Below are 26,807 nucleotides of genomic sequence, written 5' to 3' on the forward strand. Positions count from 1 at the left end.
GTATAATATTACTGAAATCCTATAAGTAATAGGTTATATTACTCAGTTACTGCTAAAAGTAATATATTACATGTACCGTAATATGTTACTTTTGTAATGCGTTACCCCCAACACTGGACGGGAGGTCCTGCTACTGGAAGACATCAGTCTTCTGCCATGGGGGAGGACCCTGAAGAGTTTATGTCCTTGATGTGTGGGGTCGGCCATCATTTTCTGAGACCGCTTTAGCATCCTGGCAGTGTGTAGGTCCTGGATGGATGGCAGGCTACACCAGATCACCTTTTCAGCTCTGCGGATGATGCGCTGCAGTCTGTAGATGTTCTTGCGGGGAGCAGCAGCAGCATACCAGATGGTGAAGGAGGTGAGGATGGAGGAGGTGTAGAAAAGCGCCAATGCTACCTTTGGTACAGTAACAGTAAGAATTAAAAAATGATAAAAAGAGAAACAGGTCTCCTGGTAAAGTTGTGTTTGGAGCCACTGTAGTGATCACAGTGATCAGTGTCAGGAGTCTGAAGTCTCTTTAATCGACTTCCTCAATGGTGGGGCCATGGCAGCCGGCACCTGCCTGCTTTCTGCAGCCCCCTGCAGGTGTCGCTCCCTGGCAGAGATGGGGACTTGAGACTTGGTGACTTGGACTTGAGTTGACTTGAGTCCCTGTTTTGATCACTTGTGACTTGACTTGACAAAAACTGAATGACTTGAGACTTGACTTGGACTTGGAAGTTAAAGAGTCGGGACTTGACTTGAGACGTGATGACTTGGATGACTTGTTTGTGTTCATCAGTTTAAATATTAAATCTAAAATATTAACTTGTTCAACGTTTTCAAGTGTCTGTGTAAAGTTACCCGCTATGCAAGTGCAGTGACGTGCACAGACATTTTGGGGGGCACGTGCTCAAGCCAAAAAAGGGCACCTCTCTCATAATTATTTATTTATAAAAAATAAATAACATACACAGTCCCAGATTAAGACAGTGCAGTGCCCATGGGTGACCACACTTCTACCTTCTAATTTACATGTAAAAAATATATATAAATTGACTGGCAATAAAGACCACAGATCTACATGAGCTTATTGCTAAAGCAGGCTCAACACATATTACAATAAAATGTAAGCTGCAATGTAGGCTACTAACAAACAAAAATTGGTCATTTTATACAGTGAGGTCAGGAAAAATGGTGTCATGAAATGGCTACTATGGGGACGAACATCCTCACACATGAAGACAACTGGGCTCATTGAATCAAGAGTCTCAGCTTTCCAGTTACATTTATGCAATTCCAAGACTTAGATAGAATAGGCAAAAATATTTACATTTACATTTATAGCCTACTGCATGGGGGATGGTTCCGTAATACGGATATACTCACAAGAGAGGTGATGCGTCAGGAGGGACGCACGCGTAAGGGGAGCTTACTTGAGTCGTACTCGTTTTAAGCAAGGTTTAGAGAAAAAAAACGGCCTGTTTGTCAACGGGCAACAGATGACGCAAGGTACAAGCGGGGGTATGCTTGGCGTCCAAACTGCAGTATAGAGGAAAAGAGGACACCGTACCCAGACCTGAGTTTTATGTGTGTGTAGTATGTTTCTTATATAGTCATTATGTCGGGGGACTCAATATAGATAAATTGATTTATTCTATTATGTAAACCCAATGAGTCCTCTATACGTTTTTAGCTCTTTTTGCAACTGCTGCGCCTGTTGCTTAATGCACTTTTTATACTCTTTTTTTTTTTAAGTTTTGTTGTGATGCTTTTAAATGTCCATTTTATTCTCTTCTTTTATTCTTTTATTTTCCTGTAAACCATTTTATGTGAAGCACTTTGAATTGCCTCTGTGTATGAAATGTGCTATACAAATAAACTTGACTTGACTGCATGCAAAACACTTCATGTTTTTTTTTCCAAAAACTGCATGGGATTAGCATAAAGTGGACTAACTAAGTTTCTTTTCTTTCTTTCTTACACTTTCATGGACAGCATGAAGGAAGCAGAGCTAACAGACTTACCCTTGTTGTACAATGTAGTGACCTTCCTTATTTGTCACATACAGTGTTCACTGTGGGAAAGTTGTCAGTCAGCGGGTTAATGAATTGTGAATTGTAAACTAATAAATGAAAGGTGTTGACATCAGATGATATGAGGATCTGAGTCTTTTCTCTGATCCCAAGGTCCTATTGTTAGAGAAAGCACGGTGATGGCACGGTGACTCAGTGGTTAGCACTGTTGCCTCACAGCAAGAAAGGTCCCGGGTTCGAACCCCGGTCCGTCCCAGGTCCTTTCTATGTGGAGTTTGCATGTTCTCCCCATGTTTGTGTGGGTTTCCTCCCACCACCAAAGACATGTATGTTAGGGTTAAGACTCCTGTCAGTGCCCCTGACCAAGACAATGGCAAAAGAACTGGAGTTGGTCCCCGGGCCGGGCGCTGCACTGCGGCTGCAGGGTGAAGTAGTAGGCTAGTAGTAGTTTCAGATTACATTTAGATTCCATATTTGTACTTTTTGATTACATTTAGATAACTTTTCTTTTCTTTTTTTCAATATTTTATTTTTCAATTTTCAGAACAGACAAAAGCAAAACAAAAATCAGACACAAACATACACAAAAAATACACATACCAACATTACAATATGATGATGCTATTGCTACCAGCCACATAAGGTGCTTAAGTGCTTGTAAGAGATGCTGTACATAAAATCCAGTGCAAGGAGTCTATGAGAAGTTAATTGGGCGAGTTATTCAATGTCTCTAACCTCGTCAAAGTAGGCCAGGAACGGGTCCCAAATAATTGAGAACTTCCCAAGTGAGTTGGTCCTCAGGAACCTGAGTCTCTCCATACGCACAACCAAAACCATATCTGCCAGCCACAGCCGGAAAGAAGGTGGAGAGTGGGATTTCCACTCCTTCAGAATGAGCCTCTTAGCGACCATCATCCTCTGCGTCAGAGACTGTTGTACAGCCGTAGGGAGGAACAGAGAGGATTCTGAGCAGCTGAAGATGGCGAGTTCCGCCTCCGGCTGAAGGGTTATTTTATAGGCCTTGGAGTACCAGTCAAATATTTTGGCCAAGAATCCGGATAGTGAAGAGCAAAACCAAAAAGCGTGTGACAGTGTACCCTCTGACCGTTGACACCTATCACATAGTGGTGAGACAGAAGGGTAGATCCTGTGCAACCTAGACTTGCAATAGTGAAGTCGGTGAGTGACTTTAAATTGGATCAGCATCAGCTGGTGTCTGCTGTTGATTGAGCAGAGTTGAACCACAGACAGACTCCTGTCCCATATAATTTCAAACAGATCAACACCAAGTTCCTCCTGCCATGCCTCTCTAATCCTCTCAGTGGATGCCCTGATACAGCCATCAAACAGATACACAAATCTGGAAATAATATGCCTGGAGTCAGGGGGACTCAACAAAACATAAACAAAATAATGTTCATTTGGGAGAACTTCAAAGTGATGAATCTTGGATCGAACATAATATCTAACTTGCAGGTATCTGAGCCAATGCATGTCGGGCAACTCAAATTTCCCCCTCAGAAGACCATCTATGTATAAGTCTCTGACGGAAACCAGCCCCTTCTCACTCCAGGCATGGTAGTTTCCGTCCGACCATGGAGCTAGAAAAGAATGATTAAAGCAAATCGGTGTGTGTACAGAAACATCTGGTATATTCAAAACTCTCCTGACCTGGTTCAGGATTCTGATCGAGTTTTTCACAACAAAACTCAAATTCCTTAAAGCCCCAGGCGTCTAGATAACATTTCTATGGTGCAATTACTTTTGAGTTACATCTTCACCCAGAATATTTTCATCTCTTAGCATTTAATTTTATTCTCATCTGAACTTCCATGGCAAATTTGTCCAACTTGAAAAACAAACTTCCTGTGGTATAAAGTTCATCGTCATCAGGTTCAGTGGATTCGCTCTTTGGATTTCCTTGTCCGTCTTCACATCAGATGCTTCAAGGTTCAAACGTTCAAATCTTTATCATTCCTGAGGAGCAATTTGTTGTACAGCCAGCAGTGACCATATAACCATCAGACAAACCCTAATAGGTAACACTTTACAAGTTACAAAAGAGAGTAGAGCGCGCACATCCAGTCAAATTTGCAGGTGCAGGACAAAGGGTCAAACAATGCAGAAAAAGAGTAGAGTCCGCACACTGCTGACCTTCTTGAAGAAGGTCGTGTGAGACCGAAACGTCAAGAAATAAATCTATCCGTCTGGGAGACATCTTGTTCAGCAGAGTGCGGACTCTACTCTTTTTCAACACTTTACAAGTTAGCATGATGGTTGGTACCAATGGATGCATTTGGTCCGGGCTTCTAGTTGTATAATGATATCATATCAGTATCGTCACTATAGCTTTATAAATGAGTCTGCTACAGCCTCTGAAAGATAGTCATGTTGGCCGCTGGATGTGTCTTGCAAAAAGGACACTTATCAATCAGAGGTTAAAAGGGCAGCGGTTTTGGCACCACCTGGGGGTCTATCTGTGCACGTCCCTGTGTGAGAGCAAGCTGGAAATGACATCGTCATGGTTGGATTGGATGACTCAATCATGCTCCTCCTTATGGCATTGTCATGATTGGATGACTGGCTGTCAGTCACACTCCTCTCACTGGATCTTTTTTAATGGAGAAGGCACTTATGTTAGTAGTTATTTAAATATACAGTTATTTGACTTTTGTTTTGTTTGATTTAATTTATTTAAATATAATACACATTTTGTCAGCATCTTGCACCCTCCTCTCTATCTCTTCTTTGCTGAGTCGGCCCTTGTCGTTGGGGATGGTGATTTTGCTCTCGTTGCCGGTGCTTTTGACCTCCGCGGACACGTTCAGAATGCTGTTGGCGTCGATGGAGAAGGTGACCTCGATCTGAGGAACCCCTCTCGGAGCAGGTGGGATTCCCGACAGCACAAACTTGCCCAGCAGGTTGTTGTCCTTGGTCATGGCTCTTTCCCCTTCGTAGACCTGGATGAGGATCCCAGGCTGGTTGTCGGCATAAGTGCTGATGGTCTGGGTTTGTTTGGTGGGGATGGTGGTGTTGCGTTTAATCAGGGGTGTCATGACTCCTCCAGCTGTCTCGAATCCCAGGGACAGAGGAGCCACGTCCAGCAGCAGCAGATCCTCAAGGTTACCCATGAGATTGGCGCGCAGGATGGTGGCGGCCAGGATGGTGGCGCCGTAAGCCACCGCCTCGTCTGGGTTGATGCTCTTGTTCAGCTCCTTGCCATTGAAGAAATCCTGCAGGAGCTTCTGGATTTTGGGAATTCTGGTGGAGCCTCCCACCAAGACGATGTCATGGATCTGGGCCTTGTCCATTTTGGCATCCCTCAGGGATTTCTCCACCGGCTCTAATGTCCCCCTGAACAGGTCGGAACACAACTCCTCAAAGCGAGCCCTGGTGATGGAGGTGTAGAAGTCAGTGCCCGCGAACAGAGAGTTAATTCCGATGCTGGCCTGGGAGCTCGAGGACAGTGTTCTCTTGGCCCTCTCACATTCTGTGCGCAGCCGAGCCAATGCTCTCTTATTGTGGCTGATGTCCTTCTTGTATTTCCTCTTGAACTCCTGCACAAAGTGGTTGAACAAGCGGTTGTCAAAGTCCTCACCACCCAGGTGAGTGTCGCCAGCTGTGGCTTTCACCTCAAAGATGTTGTCTTCGATCGTCAGGATGGACACGTCACAGGTTCCCCCTCCCAAGTCAAAGATCAGGACGTTACGTTGCGATTCGTCTTTGTCCAGACCGTAGGCTATGGCAGCCGCTGTGGACCCGTTGATGAACCTCAGTACGTTCAGTCCTGCCATGACACCTGCGTCCTTAGTCGCCTGCCGCTGGGAGTTGTTGAAGTAAGCCGGGACTGTGATGACTGCGTTGGACACGTTCTGGCCTAGGTAGGCCTCAGCAGTCTCTTTCATCTTCACCAGGACCATGGAGGAAATCTCCTCAGGCTTGAAGGATTTCTCCTCCCCTTTGTAGTCCACTTGAATTCTGGGCTTATCTCCGTCTCTGACCACCTTAAAGGGCCAGTGCTTCATGTCCGCCTGCACCACCCCATTATCAAACTTTCTTCCGATCAGTCGCTTGGCGTCAAACACGGTGTTGCTGGGGTTCACGTTCACCTGGTTCTTGGCTGCGTCTCCAATGAGTCTCTCTGTGTCTGTGAAGGCCACATAGCTGGGGGTGGTCCTGTTGCCCTGGTCATTGGCAACTATCTCTACTTTTCCATGCTGGAAAACCCCCACACAGGAGTAGGTGGTGCCCAGGTCGATGCCAATCACTACACCTTTAGCTGCACACATCTTTCTGGAGACGGCTGCCTGTGAAAACAGGGAAGAACATTTTAACAACTGAACTAAAACAACAAAATATTACATTACCATGCTACAACAAATGAACACCTACTCACAGTACACATTTCACAGGCTACAGTGTTAGCTATAGCATTTGTTTAAATAGTTTATTTTCATCACAACTAGGCACAAAGTACACTATAGCCTATGTCTCATATCCATGATTAGACTAAATTTGTATAGGCTACATATCTCTTCCAAATTCAGGCTGTAGGCTTAGTTGTGCCTAGTTTCACAACTATAGGCACACAAAGTACACTATATGTCTCATGTGCACAATAGGCAATTTTTTTATATACGGTATATATATTCTCTTCCAAATTATATGCTTAATTCATGGCCATACACTATGATGCGATTTAAATATTCATCTTAAAATTAAAGTATTAACTTCCAAACAGTCTACTGCCCCACAAAAAAGCTCCTAAATCAAAATGCAGCCTGTACTTACTTTGCTCTGTTAGAGGCGTCTGTCCTGTAAACTGGAAGGTTTGTTTTCTTCTTCTCTTGATCTTCTGCGCTGTGAGATCTACTTGCCTTTGATCTCTGACAAGCTGCTTTTATAGCCTACCTCTGTCCATAGGCGGATTATGACATGATGGGCCCCTGGGCCTGGATGCAGGCCCCCCTCACAGCGCACATACGCACGATTAAGGCCAGAATAACATACATTCACCTGCATCTCAACAGGATTTACAGCAGCACAGCCACCTGAACACGAACACTCAAAAGCCAACAGCACAATAACAAGAAATAATATTGATCTGTATCTCAATACAGACTCCAAAATGAACTTTTTTGTCCACCAGCCAAATGGCTAGTCAATGTTCACATTTTACCAGCCACTCAATAGATTACCATTGTTTTTTTCTTGTTGTTTTTTGTTTTGTTTTTTTGCTGGTGAGTGAATCAAGTCAATTAAAGCCAAAAGCACAATAACCCTCCAATTGACCATAAACGTATTGAACATTTTGTAAAAAATAAAGAGTTGGGGGCCTAATGGATCATTTGGTCCCAGGCCTGGGCAAGATATGCATAGAGACAGTTGGCACGTGTGGGAACGCCCACAAAATGTTAAACGGCTGGCACGCGAGTGGGGTAAAACCGCTGATATATCTCATGGGCTGACTCACCAAAAGAAGGTGCTGTGGCTCTAAACTACAGGTTTGGGGTTCTAGAGCAGAACACAACACAAGACATCTGCTCAGATGTGCGTTTACTGTGGTGGTTAAATCCCTGATCGTGTCTGCCTGGGCTGGGCTATCAGCTAAATTCTAACTTTGCTGAATGGATAGAACGGGGGATTTACCCCACCCTGACCACGCCCCCAGCCAGGCTGAGCCAGCTAACCCAGCGTCTATTGTGGGCGTTCCCAGAGCCTGTGTGGGCGTTCCCAGACATGCCGACTGTCTCTATTGGCCCTGTGAAGATGCTGTGGGTTATGGGCCCCCTGAGCTACTGGGCCCCTGGGCCTGGTAATACATCCCTGCCTCATTCTGGATGGTTTCCGGCTTCGCTGTCAAGTCAGCGTCAATAAAAGGTATAACTTCCGTTGTTACTTTCAAAATAAAACCATTACTGACGAACACATACTGCAAGTAGATAGGTGTACATTAACCATTTTATTTTGAAAGCAGACCATTCTTACTTCCAATGTAAATGACGCAGCTGATTCAGCACAGCATTGCTCCCGGTCTGATGACGTAACAGCAATGTTTCAGATCTGGAGGAGCAAAAACCGGAGGCAGAAACCTTTCTGTTTCTATGGTGATTCATTATTACGTAATAATGAGTACAGTACTGTATTCATCCAGAGGCTGTATATGCCCTGCGTTAGTCTGCAGCTTCACAGCAGCTCAGTGTTGATCTGGCTGGCGGAACACAGCATGCTAGTGGTCAAGTTAGAGAAGTGCCAAAGTCACGCCCTCTCCCGTGTTCAGCATACGAAACGATGCGAACCAGTTTTATTTTTTTGTTTTGGTACGAGTGGAACGTTATATGGTAGGCTATCTCCTGATTGTATGCTAAATCGCTTGGTTTGAATGGCGGATGAAATTAAATCCATTGCTTCGTATCAATGGTTCGTATGCTGAGCGCGGACGAGGGTGTGACTTTGGCGCGAGAAACGAGTGACGTGATGACGTTTCCTTCTCACCGGAAGCGGAATACACGCTCGACGTCAATCGCGCGCCAAGGCTAGTTGCTACTGGTTTAGCTGCGAAGCAAGGTGGTAGAGACTTCTATCCTTATTTCCTTTAAAATGTCTAAAGTCCAGATGCTGAGAGCGGTGGTTGACCAGCGACTGACTGCAGCGGTTGAAGAGATATTTGGGCTGATTGAAAAAACGATCGCAGAGTACGAGGAGGAAGTTTCTCGTTCAAAAGAGCAGAACCTCCAACAGCAAAAGCTACTGGACGCTGTGCACAGAGCAGGTTGGTGCATAATGAATCCATACACAGTTCACAACATTCTCAACCCTACAAGCTCCGTCAAGGTGCGACAGTTAACCAGAAATATGCTCTCTTTTCACAGCAACCTTTTACCTTTTGTAAAGCAGGTGTAACCAATAACATGAATGAGGGCCATATCACTGAAACACGTAAGCTGAATGGAATCATAATTAATAGCATTGGTTACACCTGCTTTACTTACTGCTTTTACCACCTCTAAACGGTTGCTGTGAAATGGGAGCTTAGGACCCAAAGATGTTGCCTCCAAAATAAAGTCACTAAAGTATTAAGGTGTCCAGGCAGATAGTAACGATATCAAAATACTCAGTCTAGTCATCTGTCTAGTAGTAGTGAATGACTATAAAAGTAACCTGCTGCACTGCAGCTTATGTGTGTTTTTCATGTCTGTCAACGTGTGAATGTAAATTCAGTCTTAATGCAATGTTTCCAAATAGCTTCAATTTTTAGTCCGCGTAAGTATTGGGAAGAATATAAATCAAAGGTATGTTACAACAATATAAGAGCAGTTTTGTGTTTTAAATTCAAATTCTTTAGTTGTGTCTCGTCTTCACCTCAAAAACTGCTATTCCTATAGTAATCTCCTTGGCATGGTCTCACCAGGCCAGTTCAGCATACTGTAGTCAGTCACTGCTGGACTCCACAGAACCAAATCATAACAATCTGGATCTTCTGCGCGTCTTCTCTGAGGCTCTCAGAGCTGAGTGCTTAGGTCAGCCTGCTCTGTTCTGCTTGGTTGCAGACCATATTGATCATTTTTGCTCTGTGATTGATTGTTGATCTGATAGATCTAGGGAGGCTCGTACTATACACATATATATATATATATATATATATATATATATATATATATACATATATACATACATGTGTATGTATATATATATATGTGTGTATGTAGGTACATATATTTATTTATTTATTTGTAAGTATAAATGCACAATGCAAAAATACAGTAACAGATAAATGATAATCATACACAAGTATGACATAGTAGAAAGTGCGCTATATGAATCGTGCTGTTTATGCAAGATATGCTTTTAACTACATTTTTCAATGTCGACCACATCAGTGATATTTTTGCAGAAAGCAATTCTCCACTCCATGAAAAAACCTTTCAACGCATTACTCTGAGGATAGGGTTAGAAAACGTGGGCTAAATCTCACAATAAAGGTTGTCAAACGTATCTAAGTATCGATACCAAAAATTTGAAACTGATACAATACTCGTTTGCAACAGGTAGGCCTATCGTATCGATAGTATCAAATCAATACAAAAAATTTGAAACGGATACAATACTCGTGCAACGGTACAGTATCAAATAAACCCCGGCATCTGAGTAATGTCTGGATTCTGGAATATCTTCGGGAGTTCAATGCATGTCTGAAAAGGGCTTAATGACACTGGAACAGCTTCAATGTGTCTGTACACTGATACGATATAATCAAGGCTTGTGAATTCAAAAGACAGTCAAAATCACAGTCTGCAAACAGCTGAAGGTGTGTGCCACATAACCACAACTTCCTGTGTTTGAATCCCCTTCTCTCTTACCCTTTCCTTTCCCTCTCCACTCTACTGTCCAATAAAGCAGAAATACCATAAAAAATAAAGTAGAAACAGCCTTCAGTTAACTGGTTCTATTATTTTCTTGTCCGTCCTGTTAGATGTTCCACAGCTGCTGGTGGAGGACTGGAGCCCCAGTCGGGACCAGGAGGCCCCAGAGCCCCCACATATTAAAAAGGACAAGGAGGCCCCAGAGCCCCCACATATTAAAAAGGAACAGGAGGACCCAGAGCCCCTACAGATTAAAATCAGTGAGGTCACGTCACACAATCCTCACTGTGTGGAACATCCAGATCAGGGCCAGACTGCGTCTTCGCTCCTGCGCCAAACCCAGAATAGGGAGGGAAACCCATCTGTGGGCGGCACTTCAGCCCAGCAGAAGAAACCAGGAGCCATTGGAGAGGACTTGGATCCAGCTGGTGATTTACAACCAACTAGTGATGGCAAGACTTCATACTCTCCGGAACCTGAGCCTGATGACGGCGATGACGATTGGACGGAGACTAGGGAACCTCAGTCAGATTTCAACACACAAGTCCTTCAGAGTCGTAAAGGCTCTCGTACCGAGGACAAACAGTTAAGTAGCTTACGTTGTGATGACACATTTCATAAGAAAATTAGAAAAATGTTCAGTGTTCCAAGGACTGCTATTCTTCTGGCAAAGTTTTCTCATGGATTTGTTATCATATTTGGAACTGAATGGAAGGGCCAAATCTTGCAAGAGAAACATAAGACTCTCGGCCGTTAATATTCCAGAATTCCAGCCATATAGAACAACTAGCGGATATATATGCCAGACATAGACATATAATAACCTACATGTAAACAGCAATAAAACAAAAAGCACAAATGTCCCTTTGCATCCTAGCTCATCAAATTAAATATCTTGAAAATATGAGCTAAATGAAGAAGCAGTTCGATCTAAAAAAAAATCCATAGACAAAACAAAACAGCTATAACCGTCCCGTCCAACGCAGGGATACTCAACTTGCTTTGCCCGGAGGCCACTTTTGCAAAATGAGAGGAGGCCAGGAGCCAGTTAATAAACAAACATTAATAATATAAATTTTTACTGTAGCGGATTGTAGGTATTTGGGGTGTCAACCGGAGTTTAGTGCTCAGTGGCCTTGTGGTCTGAGTGTCCGCCCTGAGACTGGGAGATCGTGAGTTCGATCCCCGGCCGAGTCATACCAAAGACTATAAAAATGGGACCCATTTGCCTCCCTGCTTGGCACTCAGCATCAAAGGGTTGGAATTGGGGGGTTAAATCACCATGTGATTCCCGAGCGCGGCGCACGCTGCCGCTCACCGCTCCCCCGGGGGATGGGTCAAATGCGGAGAACAAATTTCACACATTGTGTGACAATCAGTGGGACTTTACCTTTACTTTACCTTTAGTCTGACAATTTTGTGCACACAGGATAGGTTAAGTGAAGTTAGTTTGTACATAAGTACCTGGGTGGTGGAACAGGTGGCGATATTTGAGAATTTAGCTGGAGCTCAGTCAAACTTAATAGTTTTCATTGTCAATTAGAAAATGGCCAGGGGGCCACTTGGCACCCTATCACGGGCTGCATCTGGCCCCGGGGCCGCAAGTTGAGTATCACTGCTATATTCTCTCAAGTTCAAAGCTTTAGAAAGTGCCGCTCTCACTCACGGCTCCGGTGTGAAAAGGCAGTGAAATATGTTAATATTTTGTCAGGATATCCACCAGATGTGCTTCATGGCCTGTTTGAGGGAATAGTGCATCTGGAGTTGCCTTTGTGCCTTAATGTTCTTCTGATAAAGGAAAACATTTCACTTTATTTCAACTTCATGACCTAATCAGACAGTTCCCCTCTTCTAGTGGAATGATCAAGCTGAAGGCCCACCGCCTGTCCCACTGAACCTTGGCAGTTGGCACCCAGAAGAGCGTAGGTGGAAACGCTCATGAAAATTGGTGCTTATTGCGTCTGCTCCTGCTTATCATTGGGTTCAAAGTGCCAGAGAATGAACCAGCATGGCATCTTCTAATGAGCTTAAGACGTTGTTGAACTAGTGGTTTCTCCATTTCACTCAGACGACAATGAGTCCTAAAACCTGGAAATGCGTTTTTTTTCTTTTTTTTTTCTTTTTTGTTAGATGCCTGAAATAAGGTCTGTGGTTAAAAGTGAGATGTTTGTGTTCAGGAAGATCATCTCCACAAATGGCCATCGCCTTGATGATTTTTCAAGTGTTTTCTGGCAAACGCATTTACGCTTCAAAAATCATACAAGTGGTGTTCATTTGATCTCCTCTGTAATATATAATTTGATTCTTTGCATGCCTAAATTCAACATAACCAATGTCCTTTCTTTCCTACTACAGAATCATCAACACATCTGCCACGCTGCGAGTCATGCTGCTAGAAGAAACACAAATTCACAAGCTTCCCTTGCCCTCAGGAATCCCTCAGACCGTGGACCAATTGAAGCGTATTATACAAAAGACATTTGCCATTGAACACGATATTAGTGTGCAGTTCCAGGACCAAGATTTTGATGGTGACTTTTTTACTCTCCATGACACGAACAACATAAAGGACAAAGACACCATCAAGGTGGTTCTTGTTGAACCAGAGGTCGTATCACTACAAGTCATACTGCGAGAAGAAACCGAAAAACACAAGCTTCCCTTGCCCAAAGGAATCCCACAGACCGTGGCGGAATTGAAGCGTATTATACGAGAGACATTTGCAATTGAACAAAATATTAGTGTGCGGTTCCAGGACCAAGATTTTGATGGAGACTTCTTTAGTCTCCATGACACTAGCGACATAAAGGACAGAGACACCATCAAGGTGGATCTGGTTAAATCAGAGGTCATATCACTGCGAGTCATCGTGCTAGAAGAAACGCAAATACACAAGCTTCCCTTGCCCTCAGGAATCCCACAGACCGTGGACCAATTGAAGCGTATTATACAAGAGACATTTGCCATTGAACACGATATTACTGTGCAGTTCCAGGACCAAGATTTTGATGGTGACTTTTTTACTCTCCATGAAACGAACAAGATAAAGAACAGAGACACCATCAAGGCGGTTCTTGTTGAACCAGAGGTCGTATCGACTGAGGATTCTTTGACTGCTGAAGGACTCCAAGAGTTCATTGATCGCAGTTGCGCTGTTGAGTTGTTGGATGACGTTGGTTCCAGTCCCACCACAGCTGCATCTGCCGAGGAACTCCGAGAGTTCATTGATCGCAGTTGTGCTGCCGAGTTGTCGGACGATGTTGGTTCCGGTCCCACCGCTGCATCCAGTGATGCCCCACATCGCTCATCAGGAAGCAGCTCCTTCCTTCGTTCGGTGCCTTGGCCAGCTCAGTTTGAGATACCTACCTTCTCCTTTGAGACTGAGCATATTCTAAACGCTGCAAATCAAGCTTACACAAAGAATGGAACCCTGCTAAGCAATCCTGCAATAAGACATAACATTCTGGACATTCTAGCGGCGAACATCTTTGGCTTCACTGCCTACCCTTCACAAGCACAAAGGGAGCAGGTTACTGAGGCCCTGCTCGCGAAGCACCCGTGTTTGAGGGACCCGGTACCCATGAATGGTTTGTATGGTTGGACTTGGCACAACAGCCTGAAGAACAAGATAAACAATTACAGAACAAAGATGAAACACCTTGGGCTACCAGAGTTAAATGTCAACACTCTGAAGAGAAAAGCCGTTGCAGATAGAACCCCAGCAAAGAACCTGAAAAAGGCGAAGAAATCTGAGGTGAACTACCTCCCACCCCATCCTCATGGTGAAACCGATGCGACCCTTGACAAGTGCAGAGTGGAGCTTCTCTCTGAGCACAAGAAGAGAGACAACCACAAGATCATCAGTGAGAAGATGGCAAAAACCTTCTCACTGCGTCGTACTGATGTAGTCCTCAAGGAAACAACTGTGATTCACTTCAAAACCCGATGGCCTGCCCTATTTGAGCGTTCCCAGGTATGTTGAACATTTTAAGCATGTCTTCTCCGATACAGGGTGTTATTGGCAAAGTTTCAGATTGAATTCCTCTACTTTTAATTCATCATTATTGCCATGTCACTGCTGTAACCTATGCGACACAGGAGGGGGGGGGGGGGGCACACCAAACTGGCTATTTGGGTAGACGGGCCATTACGGCCACACTCTGGGGCATCCATGACTACTCTGGAAATTTGAAAGTTCAAAGTAACAAAGTCTTGAGTGGATTCTGACGGACAAAGAAATTGTATCGCATTCACATAATAGTCTTCCTACATTTCCCAGATCAAAGGAAAAGGCACACGTCTTTAGGTAAAAGTGTTTGTGAGTAAATGTACTTTCTGTCAGAGTGACACCTCTTGCACCTGCACTCTCTGTTCCGGTCTGTCACTTCAATTCCTATGGCAAAGAGCTGTCACTAGGATGAGAGACATGACACTTTTGGTCCGCCTGCAGCTGTCTTGATCAAAGAGGGACTTTCCTGATCAGAGGGGAAACTCCAGCTTGAATTTATTAGCCATATGGTTTTAGCAGTGGACAGTTTAAGCGGTCATACATTTGGCTAGTGTCACTTTAAGTTGTATACTGTATGGCAGATGACATCAGGGAGCACCTACTACTAAGCAATTTGCGAACAACTAATCAATAAGTAATTACTATAAACATGATAAATGCTATGAATTCCTACCACAAATTCATATATCGTGTATCGCCATTCAACCTCAAAATGCGGAGATATAATTTTTGTCCATATCACCCAGCCCTATTATGAAGCCGTGATAAAGTAAATACTATACTCACCCGAGTACCTGTCGCAAAAAAATAGCCGTTTTCTTACCTGCCGATGAAAAAAGCGAATCTGATATCTGTGGAATGTGTTACACTGAATCACTATTCAGCATGGCATATGCAGTGGCTAACTAAACTAAGTGCAAACCATGCGCTTGACTGAAGCGATGCATCCCGTGCAGCATCCTTTAGGAAACGCTGGAGCCAGTGTAGGAAATTTAAAAAAGAAATTTGGGGGCAACTTTTGCCCCCACTCTCTAAAATCTGGGGGCATTTACAAAATTTGGGAGGCATTTAAAAAAATAAAGTAATTAGTGCAATGCTTCTGGCAACCAGCTTGCAGGTGCTGAGTGTGTTAGAGATGGAAATTAAATGGATTGAATGAAAATAAAACAATCAAAAATATTGGGGGCAATTTTTGCCCCATGATCATGGTTTTTAGGGGCATTCTGAGATATCTTGGGGGCATTTTTGCCCTTGCCCCTGGCTAAATTCCTACACTGGCTGGAGCATTTGGATGTCGCTTTCAGTGTAGTTTCAGGGTTAATTTGTCGACCTCTTGACTTGCTCTGTTTCTCTTGCCCGATGTCTCTGATCATTTTCTTTCTGTATCTTGTGACGTTTCTCCATCTCTCTGTTGGTACCTCTCTCAGATCGAGGAGGAGTTCCAGAGGATCACACTGAAGCCACTACAGTCCACATTCCTGGAGAAGTTGGACCACTACACGCCCAAACTGTTGAGCCTGTACAGGAGGAAGGGAGGAGTTGTTGGGAGAAAACTTGATGAGACCCTGGACATGTTAAAGATGGCAAGTACTTACAACAGAGTTGCAGTTACTTGTAGTCAGGGCCCGAAATTGGCAAGCGCCAAGCGCCAATGGGTTTGGCGTGTGCCGCTCAGGTGTCTACCTGCCACCATGTGATGCTCAGGTGTCTACCTGCCACCACGTGGCGGGTCCCAAAATAGTCATCATGTCAAATTAAAACTGTGTTTTTGTGCGCAGCACTAACAATAGTGCTTCCTGAGGCTGTTTCATTCTGGCTCTCCCGTATAGGCTACCAAACGTGACTCTGGCATGAAATGCAGTCGTTTACCTCCGCTAAATTGGCTGACACTGTCGAAGTTATGGTAAATGGACTGCATTTATATAGCGCTTTTATCCAAAGCGCTTTACAATGTGCCTACATTCACCCATTCACACACCAAAGGCGACCAGCTGCCACAGCCATCGGGAGCAATTTGGGTGCCACTTGGAGAGAGCGATGACGATGGTAAAAAGTAGCCTATTTTTTGTATCGCGTTTGAGATGAAATGATCACACACACAACATTCGAGTATAATTGTCACGCATTGTTTATAACTTATGCCGCCGGCATGACTCGCTTCACGTTTCCTCTTGCCAGCTCTCCCTCTCAAGGGAGAGCTCTGTCACACTCAAGGGAGGGGGAATCACATGGATACGTCAAATGCGTCAAACCGCGTCACACACCCGTCCCCAGCAACCAAGGCGAAACATGTGTCACATAAACATTTCAAAGTTTACAGCACTAACGTAGCTATTGTGTGATCTTCTGTGCTAACGTTAGTTATGAGAGGTAACGTGACAGCAGGTAACGTTACAGCACTCGTTATTCCTGTGTGTGTGTGTGTGTGTGTGTGTGTGTGTGAGAGAGAGAGAGAGAGAGAGAGTGTGTGAGTGTGACCACATAAGGGTTCGTTCCATTTGTTTATGCTTTTATCAAGCTAAGCTAAAAATCCACATGGCAACTGTAAAAGTAAATTATTTATTTGATTTTGTGCACATATTTATCATACTTTGATAAATACTGCGGCCAAGCCTCATCTGTCAAGAAACCCCAGGGGCCAGACTCTCTCTCTCTCTCTCTCTGTAGCCGCTCACTGGGCGGGATGGACCGACACAGCTCCCTCAAATACATTCTCTTATTTTTTATTTTTTATTTATTTATTTGGGAAAACAAATACTGTATAATGTGTCTGATGTGTCACTGAGGCAAAAAATAAAAGGCTCAAAAGAGAGTTCTGCTTGAAACGGTGTCCTTCACTAAAAACCTCTTTTTCTCCTATTTCTGTTACAAAGGAGGGCATTTTTAGTGAAAACAAGCTAACTTCCACTGCTTGTAACTAAACAAGGAAACATGGTCGAGTTTCAGTTTTTTACAAGGGGTAAGAAGAGAGTCTCTGCTTTATTGTGAGATATGTTGTGTACGGTAATTTTATTCCTAGCACAGAATATTCTGTGGGTCCTGGAAGATCAGGAAATATGCTCAAAATCCTGGCACTGGGAGCACACAGACCGAAATGACCCTGGCAGAGAATGAGTTAATGACAACACTGGAATAAAGATCGACTATAGAAGATATAAGGAATAGACTATAGAGAAATAAATTGATTCTTTAAACAATTATTTTATAACGTCCTTTGTTTTATAGTAGCCGGTAAATATTTGGGAACGTTACCAGCTGCATTGGCAGTCTGAAAAAATGCCTAGCGGAATCCCTGATGTATATGTGACAAAAATGCGATATATTATTTTGTCCGTTAGAAAATATGCCTGGCGGGGGGATTTTTTCCATCTACCCGCCACCTGGCCGGTAAGTCCAAAGGTTTATTTCGGGCCCTGCTTGTAGTAGCATTCTGATGTCTGTACTTAACATAATCTCATATTGCATATTTTTGCAGGACGACACCATTGAATCCCGAAGAGAAGCTGTGATCAGAGGCCTCACTCTCTACCTTGGTGAAAAGACGGACGATTTCATCAAAGACTACCAGGTAAAGAAAAGAGCCCTCTGCCGTTCGTCTGATTCAAAGCCCTGCCTGTATGAGACACGGTTGTGCAATCTGGGTTAGCTGATGGCTTAAGGCCACTGTTTGCTTTAGTGGTATCATATACATGTTTTTTACATGTATTTACAAAGGTGCTGTAAGCGGTATTCAAATAAAATACAAAATAAAGTGTTAAATAGTAGGGCTGTGCCACAGTGCCGATTCACTTATCTCCCGATTCGATACTATCACGATACTTGGGTGCTGATTCGATATATATTGCGATTCTTAAGTATTGTAATTCTATGATTATTGCGATTTGATATTACGATTTTATTGCGATTTCTGTTTCTTTTTTTTTCTTTTTCTTTTTTTACAGTTTGTTTGCTTTTTACACTAGAACATGGGAAAAGTTGAATCATACACTTCTAGAGACTGTACTGTATATATCATGAGTAGGGCTGGGCGATATAGTTAAAAAGTATATCGATATAACATCTTTCATATCAGTCGATATCGATAATTATTGATAATTTTAATTACCTGTTTTTATTCATTAAAAACATGAGAAGAAAAAGGTTGCATTTAGCCACTTTATTTTGAACCACCTTATTCTCAAGGCACACAGGTAGGCCTAATTTGTCACACACACACACACATACATGCTCTGAGTGCAACTGCAAGCAGTAATTTAGGATGTTTCACACCTATCTCGTTTGGAGGAGTTGTTCCGAAACAGAGAGCATTTTCCCCCTTGGTGCGGTTCGTTTGGGGGAGTGTGAACACAGCAATCGCACTCGGATACGGGACAAAACAAGTGGACCGAGATCGCCAAGAAAGGGTGGTCTCGGTCCGCTTTAAATGAACTCTGGTGCGGTTCGTTTGTGGTGAGAACGTGATCCGACCTCGATCCGCCACAACTGCAGGAAACAGTGCACATTTTTGGATAAACCAGCTGCCGTAGTCAGCTGCGCTGTGCGTAATGGCCTGAAGAACAAGCATTTCTATCGTTTAAAAACATCTTCATTCAGATCCTGTTTTGGCGACTTGTGACTTGCATGGATACACTTTTTTTTTTTTTTGGATCATCACATCAGCAGTTTGAACTCAATCTGGTCTCCATTCAATAAATGAAAACAAGTCGTGCTAATCAGAGCCAGCCTTCTTTGTGACAAGATTGTCTGGTTCAATCAGACAATCAGACTGATTGCATGTCTTCCTCGAAATGTCCGTAGGCTCTTATTAAATTATTTATTAATATTTTATTCCTGACAGGACAAATGTTCATATAGCCTATGTCTCGGCTAATCCTCTGAAGTCTCTGTGATAGTAATAGCAGAAGTTGCGAGGGTCTTTGATCTTCTATCTCCAAATTCCCGATAGCCTAAATAGGCTAAATAAATACATAGGCTTACATAGGCTATATAGCCTACATAAATAAATAAATAAATAACTTCCTCTCTCTCTCTCTCTCTCTCCCGATCCCTCCCTCTTTCTCTCTCTCTCTCTCTCTCTCTCTCCTTGCACGGCGCACACCCGACATAGCCTACAATGTAGGTCTAACAAAACGCATTCTTATAATCATATAGGAAAATCTCTGGGAATTATTTTTTCCATCCCGAGAGGCTATTAGCCTACCAGAGTGTCTCCTTGCCAATCCAGGAGGCTTGGCAATACTATTTGGACCGTTTGATTTGTGGCTGTGTGAACACAAACGAACCAAGGCACAAATGCAACAATTGTATCAATTAAGTACCTGAATCGGAACAAAGCAAACGACCTACAGGTATGAATACACCCTTATTCTCTGTTTTTGGTGTACTTTGTGGCAGCGTTACAGCGCCACTTACCGGCCTGGCATATATACTACAGCGGTTTCAGTGGTTTCATGTGGATACACACATTTCTTGAAACGATTCCTTGTTTATGGAAAACTTTTCTTAAACGAAAAAAAAAAAGATCGGTCCCGTCATCGTGTGGACATGGCCTTAGTGTGTAGATCCGATGAGTTTTGTTGTTGTTTTTTACGGAGCGACCCTATATGTTTAGGGAGGGCACTCATAGTCCGCTTGCTTTGGTCCAAATGATTTAAAAAAAAAGATGATTTCCCCAACAAGAGGTCTTCATTTGACTTAAAAATGGCCATAAATAAACACCACTCAAAAGTAACAAAGCAAGCGCATAATAGCAATCTGATCTTGCGTGCAGAGTGAGCATAGATTCTATAGATATATGAGATACGCATCCTTCACACAACTATACAAGAAGTAGCTTTTATTCTCTGTTGTGTTTCACAGATCTTTGATAACAGTGAAGATGCTGCGGCCGTTAAAAGGGGCCTTCCTACGTTTGACCTCAACATCTTTGTGGTGGGCAGAGTGAGGGATGGAGGTCTCGACAGGCAAGCTGGAATAGCCATCGATGGAGCAGAGGTCCTTTTTGGTATTCCCGATGTGGCACATGCTTGTGCCTACCTGATGGGCCTTGTATATGCCTTGGAACAAAGCTACACTAAGAAACTGAAATACACCTTTGAGGTTTTTCAGAAGATCTTCCTAGAGCTGGAGGATACGAACAAGAAAATGTCCCCCAAGGTCCATGAGCTCAAGATCCGTTTACAAAAAAGCTAAAAGCCATGCAGATGCCATTGAAGGTAGAGTTGTTGGTTTTACACTGCAATTTCTCAGCTTACACTACTCCATTTAATGTTTTTGTGTTGGTCTATGCCTTATTTCGTTATGTTGTTAAAAAAAAAAGTGAAGTAAACGTAATTTTACTCTCCGGAGGCCGGGAGTCAACCGAGTGCAGTTGGGTGGTTGAGCGAGATCAATAATGAGAAAGCGAGTGGCGCAAAACTGTGTCAAACACTCAAAAGTTATTTTTAGATTATTTTTATTTATTATTTTTCTCTCACAGTGGTTATGTTTCAAAAGCACAACTGGAAAAACTCCCACACATCCAAACACCTCGCACAACCCTCTTGTCAGGTCTGCTCGAGTCTGCCCTGCTCTAAACTTACTGGGCCTCTCTCTCCATGTCATGTTTGTGTGTCAAAACGCACACACACCGGGCTAGCAGCACACAGCTAGCCTGGGTAAACCCAGCCTCCACGTGAGCATCAGTTACAGGCATAGTCTGTGATGTCACGTTGAAGGCTGGGTTCACCCAGGCTAGCCTAGCACACTACCTCTCTCTGCATAGCAGAGGAGAGAGAGGGATCGAGAACTGAGTCACATAAAAAAAACACACACACACAGCGATCGTTCTATAAGACGCAGCGACCTTTGAACAAGAGAACAGACTGCGCACTCTGCACGCTTATTGGCTGGAGGCTCCACACTCTGCACGCTTATTGGCTAGAGGCTCCACACCCCCATGTGGATCCACTGCTCAAAAGTTGCAGCCCAGAAACGTCCCGGACTCCAAAACGTGAAAACATGAAAATACAGCCAGAAGGCAGTGTCTCTGCAGATAAACACACAATTTCAGTGGGTCATAAGCATAGATTGTATAATAGAACGTCATAAGTCATGATTAAGGGGCATAACTTTTGTATGAGTGTGTCTTTTTTTCTTTCATGAAAATACAGGGAAACGTTGCATAGTATACCTTTAAGTTGACTTTACTTGCAGCATTAATTTGTTTATGTACAATATTTTTTAGTAGATTTAGTTTACCGTAGGTATACGTCTTGTTTGATCTACATAATAATCTGATCCTAAAAGTTGCCTTAAATTGTTTAAATTGGAGGACTTTGCCACGTTTCAACCAGTTTTGTATGGTTAAAATATTGATAGTATTTTTATGCAGATGAAGAGTGTTTACCTTCTCCCCTTTTCCTGCGCTGAGAAATCCCTGTTCGTCTGCTTGCAGAAACTCCCCACCCCCCGCCAGCTGATAAGGGTCATTAACGCATGTTAAGGCTCTCAGTGTGAAGTGCCTGGAATGAACAGCAGAGCTCTCGGTGCAGTAGATCAAGCAGGATTTTACGAAGTCATTTATAAATTTGCTGATTTAACCATGCAATAGCAGCAGAAAGGCTAAATAACAATATAAGGCTACTAGCTGGTTCAAAACGGACAGGCACACACACACACCTGCCAACATTAGGCTGTGAAAAAGAGGACCCCTTTGAAAATGTTTTTTTCCCTTGCCCAAATTCGGCCTAACTTTGGAGTGTTATTTAGCTACCTTCCTGACAAACTAGCATGACATGGTTGGTACAAATCGATTCCTTAGGTCTTCTAGTTTCATATGATACCAGAAACCTCACTCTGGCTATAAAACTGAGCCTGTTGGAGCCTCTGAAAGTAAATGTTCCAAATTGTGATATTTCCCAAATATCGCGATATTTCCGAAAATGTGTAAAAAAAAAAAAAACGATTCTCTGGCAGACCACAGTTTGGGAACCAAAAACCTTTGTCGCAGAAGCTAAATGTGCTTTTTGCGTATGTTAGTCACCCTGAGAGTGTTGCTCATTTGTTTTGGAAATGCCAAAATGTACAAAACATGGACAATAATAATTTGTTTATTGTTGAGTTACTAATTAGATTTTATTCATAAATTTAAACTGACTGTAATCTGTTTAATTTGTTTTCCCCCAATAAAGGTTATCAACAATGCTATCTAAAATCATGTGCAGCCTGTTTAGTTTAATTTCTGTAAAGATTTGTCAGTTCTACTGTACAGTCGGTACTGCAGGGGTTCTCAACCTTTTTTTGGCTTGTGACCCAACTTTGAAGTCACAAAAATCTAGGGACCTGAGACATTCAAATTCTGGTACACCATCGATAATATCATCAGTGACATCGTCAGTGATGTCACATGTAACAGTATTCTTCTTTTTTCCCTCAGAATTCTGACTTTAATCTCAAAATTCAAACTTTTTTCCTCAAAATTCTGACAGTAACTCGGAATTCTGACTTTAATCTCAGAATTCTGACTTCATTTTCAGAATTCTGACTTTATTCTCAGAATCCTGTTTTAAAGTTATAATCTCAAAGGTTTCCATCTAAATAAAAATAAAAGTCACTATATATATATATATTCACATTATATATATATATATACAGTGCATCCGGAAAGTATTCATAGCGCTTCACTTTTCCCACATTTTCTTATGGTACAGCCTTATTCCAAAATGGATTAAATTCATTTTTTATCTCAAAATTCTACACACAATACCCCATAATGACAAAGTAAAAAAAGTTTGTTTTTGTTTTTGTTTTGCAAATTTATGGGGGGAAAAAACAAAAATATAACATGTACATAAATATTCACAGCCTTTGCTCAATACAGAAATTACAGCCTCAAGTCTTCTTGACTATGATGCTACAAGCTTGGCACACCTATTTTTGGGCAGTTTCTCCCATTCTTCTTTGCAGATCCTCTCAAGCTGCATCAGGTTGGATGGGGAGCGTCGGTGCACAGACATTTTCAGATCTCTCCAGAGATGTTCAATCGGGTTCAAGTCTGGGCTCTGGCTGGGCCACTCAAGAACATTCACAGACGAGTCCCGAAGCCACTCCTTTGTTATCTTTGCTGTGTGCTTAGGGTCATTGTCCTGTTGGAAGGTGAACCGTCGCCCCAGTCTGAGGTCCAGAGCGTTCTGGAGCAGGTTTTCATCAAGCATCTCTTTGTACATTGCTGCATTCATCTTTCCCTCGATTCTGCCTCGTCTCCCAGTTCCTGCTGCTGAAAAACATCCCCACAGCATGATGCCACCACCATGCTTCACTGTAGGGATGGTATTGGCCAGGTGATGAGGGGTGCCTGGTTTCCTCCAGACATAACTCTTGGCATTCAGGCCAAAGAGTTCAATCTTGGTTTCATCAGACCAGAGAATTTAGTTTCTCTTGGTCTGAGAGTCCTTTAGGTGCCTTTTGGCAAACTCCGAGCGGGATGTCATGTGCCTTTTACTGAGGAGTGGCTTCCGTCTGGCCAGTCTACCATAAAGGCCTGATTGGTGGAGTGCTGTAGAGATGGTTGTCCTTCTGGAAGGTTCTCCCATCTATAGTTATGGGCGGATCCAGGCCCCTCCCCCTCCAACTAGGGCCAACTTCTTGAAATGCAAATAAGGAATGTGGGGCAGTAAAATAAGATCATCCTTTATTTGTCCCACAAGGGGAAATGACAGTCCGGGCGGAGGGGGGGGGGGGGGGTGTAGGGGTCGGTAGTGAGTTAATAGCAATCACATAACTGCAATTGCTTCAGCTTCAACCATTTACACATTATTATTGTGGTAGGGGGACACTAGGACTGGTGTGGCATCCAGCCACGGGAGCGGTTGGTGCGTCAAATACAGTTTGAGCAGACGGAAAACTAGAGCCTTCTGTTGTTTCGAGCCAGACACCAGGAGGGGCTGACCTTGGCTCCCAATCAAATTCTGTGTCACCTGGACTGTTAAAGCAGCTGGTTGGCCAATGCTCGATTGTAAACCTGGTAATGAATGGGGTTGATGTTCTATTATTGGACACCGGTTCAAATGTTACAACAATAACAGAAAGTTGCTTCTCAGCCAATTTTGACTCTGACAAACACCAAGTAAACGACTGCAAATGGCTCAATCTCACTGCAGCCAATGGACTGTCTATCCCATATCTGGGGTATGTAGAACTGGATGTGACAGTACTTGGAAGGACTTTGCCAGGATGTGGTGTGCTGGTTGTTCAGGACCCACCCAGTTCTAGAGCACTGTCTAAACAAAAGAAGCAGGTGCCTGGGCTGTTGGGGATGAATGTCATACTCCGCCTTTACACTGACCTCTATGGGGAGTATGGTCCTGCGTTGTTCCACATCCCCCAGGTCACACGGGCGGCACCTGGTTGGAGGGAAGCGTTACAACAGTGCCATCTGCTGGAAACTGAGCATAGTGACGGCAACCGTGGCCAACTGCGGGTGCGAGCAGACGGGCCAGTCCACATTCCCGCAGGCACCACAGTGATGGTCCCAGCCACAGGCCCAAAAGGTAACCAACTGAAATTGTCTGAACACAACAAAAACAAATGGCATGCTACATACGTAGGCTATAGGTACAATGTAAATAGCCTTCCCTGTCTAGTCCGCCCTGGCAAATGTGCCTGGGAAAGGAGCAGCTCAAGGGGACAGACAAGAGCCTGCTAGTGAGCAGAGTCACACCTATCTAGAGACAAAGCTTCATTCAGAACCAAACCCAACTGTTATGTGGGCCAGTGTCCAGTAGGCTAGTAGAGATTAAAATGGGGGAAATTGTGGTCCCATTATTGTTGGATACTGGGTCCATGGTCACAACTATCACTGAGAGTTTTTTCAAAGAACATTTTGGTAACCTCACAAATGCTCAGTTACGTGATTGTGCATGGTTAGATCTTAGGGCAGGAAATGGTCTAGAGCTGCCATACTTAGGCTATTTGGAGTTCAACCAGAGACACATTTAGAATGACAGATGATGTATTAGATTATAAGATACATGAGCCTGTAGGCACATAAGATATAATTTATTTTTGGCGATTGGACTCCATAAACGTTACCTCCCACAAACAGTGACGATAGAAGCGGGAAAAGGGTGATTGATATAATTTTATGAATGAGTGGGCGTGAGAATTAGAGGGTTTCTCTTAAGCGGGAAAGAAGTGAATGACTGAAGAGCTGAATGCACTCTCATTCTCATAGGCACACTCATTCACACAAGTTTCCCCATATCTTTATCCAGAATAAGCTGCTCTGCCCTCTGTTTCCACAAAATCAGCTGCAACTGCTTACCCACGTGAGAGTGTACGAGCACACACGCACGCGCGCACACACACACACACACACACACACACACACACACACACACACACACACACACACACACACACACACACACACACACACACACACAAGATAAGCCAAAAGAGGAATTGAGGCAGAACGTGACACCAGAGGAACACCTCAAGGCGGGCTTTCCTTCCTCTTGTGCTGTGTTGAAACCAGGTTAAGACGATGTAACATTTCCTGAAAACTGATGCAACTATAATGTCCCATAAGCCAAAAGCCAGTTTGCTTCTTTCTGGGATGCACAGTGACAATCTTTTTCCAGGGGTAAAAAAAAGCATTTTAGCAAAGCAGGTTGTTCTGTTGTATAATAGGGTACCGCAGGGATCATAGGCCGCGGAACCGCCCGGGCCACACGGGCCTGGGCCCGGGTACATTTCATTTTTAGAAATGAGTTCCCAATTTATTTATTTTTTATTTATTTTTATTATTATTTTTAAGATTTTTTTTTTTTTTTTTTTTACAATTAAACCTAATTTACTTATTACACTCGACTGGTTGTTTTTCAGATGTGATGTGAATCTAAAGTGAACTAAACAAGTCAGATCCACTATAAATGTTTTTCAGTAGATGCTGTGATGTAGCCACAAGAAAGGTGCAATATTAATGTTTTTCAGGAGATGGCGATGTGATGTAGCTTATCAAGAAAGATGCATTATAAATGGTGTTTCAGGAGATGTGTGATGTTGCTAGCTATAGGTTCTAAACAAGAAATATGGTTCAAATGTTTACGGTAGTTTTCCTTTCTTGCTGCACTACAATGTTACAATGCTGTGAGACGGAGCTAAACACAAAATTAGGCAGCGTTTCCACACACGTTTCGCATTTTCCTTTTATCGGTACACGCGACTTTTCCGCCTCCCTCAAGCGTGAAAACTTTTTTGCGATATTTGGAGGTTTTTGCGAATTAGGCAGCGTTTCCACTCAGTTTTTTTATGTGCAAATTGAAATTTTGCATCAAAACAGGTGGATGACTATTGTCTATTCTGTCTTTTGTGGTGTAGGGTTGCCAACCGTCCCTTAAAATACGGAATCGTCCCGTATTTGTAAATGTAGTGTCT

The 26,807-nt window shown here is 43.2% G+C and overlaps 1 pseudogene across 1 annotated transcript; it reads right to left on the reverse strand.

Annotated features, from left to right (window-relative positions):
• Nucleotides 1–4,708: 4,708 nt before the first annotated feature.
• LOC310787921 (heat shock 70 kDa protein 1 pseudogene) lies at nt 4,709–6,307 on the reverse strand (annotated as a pseudogene). The gene has a single exon. The product of its transcript is annotated as a heat shock 70 kDa protein 1 pseudogene (transcript).
• Nucleotides 6,308–26,807: the final 20,500 nt, after the last annotated feature.

This window comes from Poromitra crassiceps (assembly GCF_964638095.1).
Source record: "Poromitra crassiceps genome assembly, chromosome: 13".
NCBI lineage: Eukaryota > Metazoa > Chordata > Actinopteri > Beryciformes > Melamphaidae > Poromitra > Poromitra crassiceps.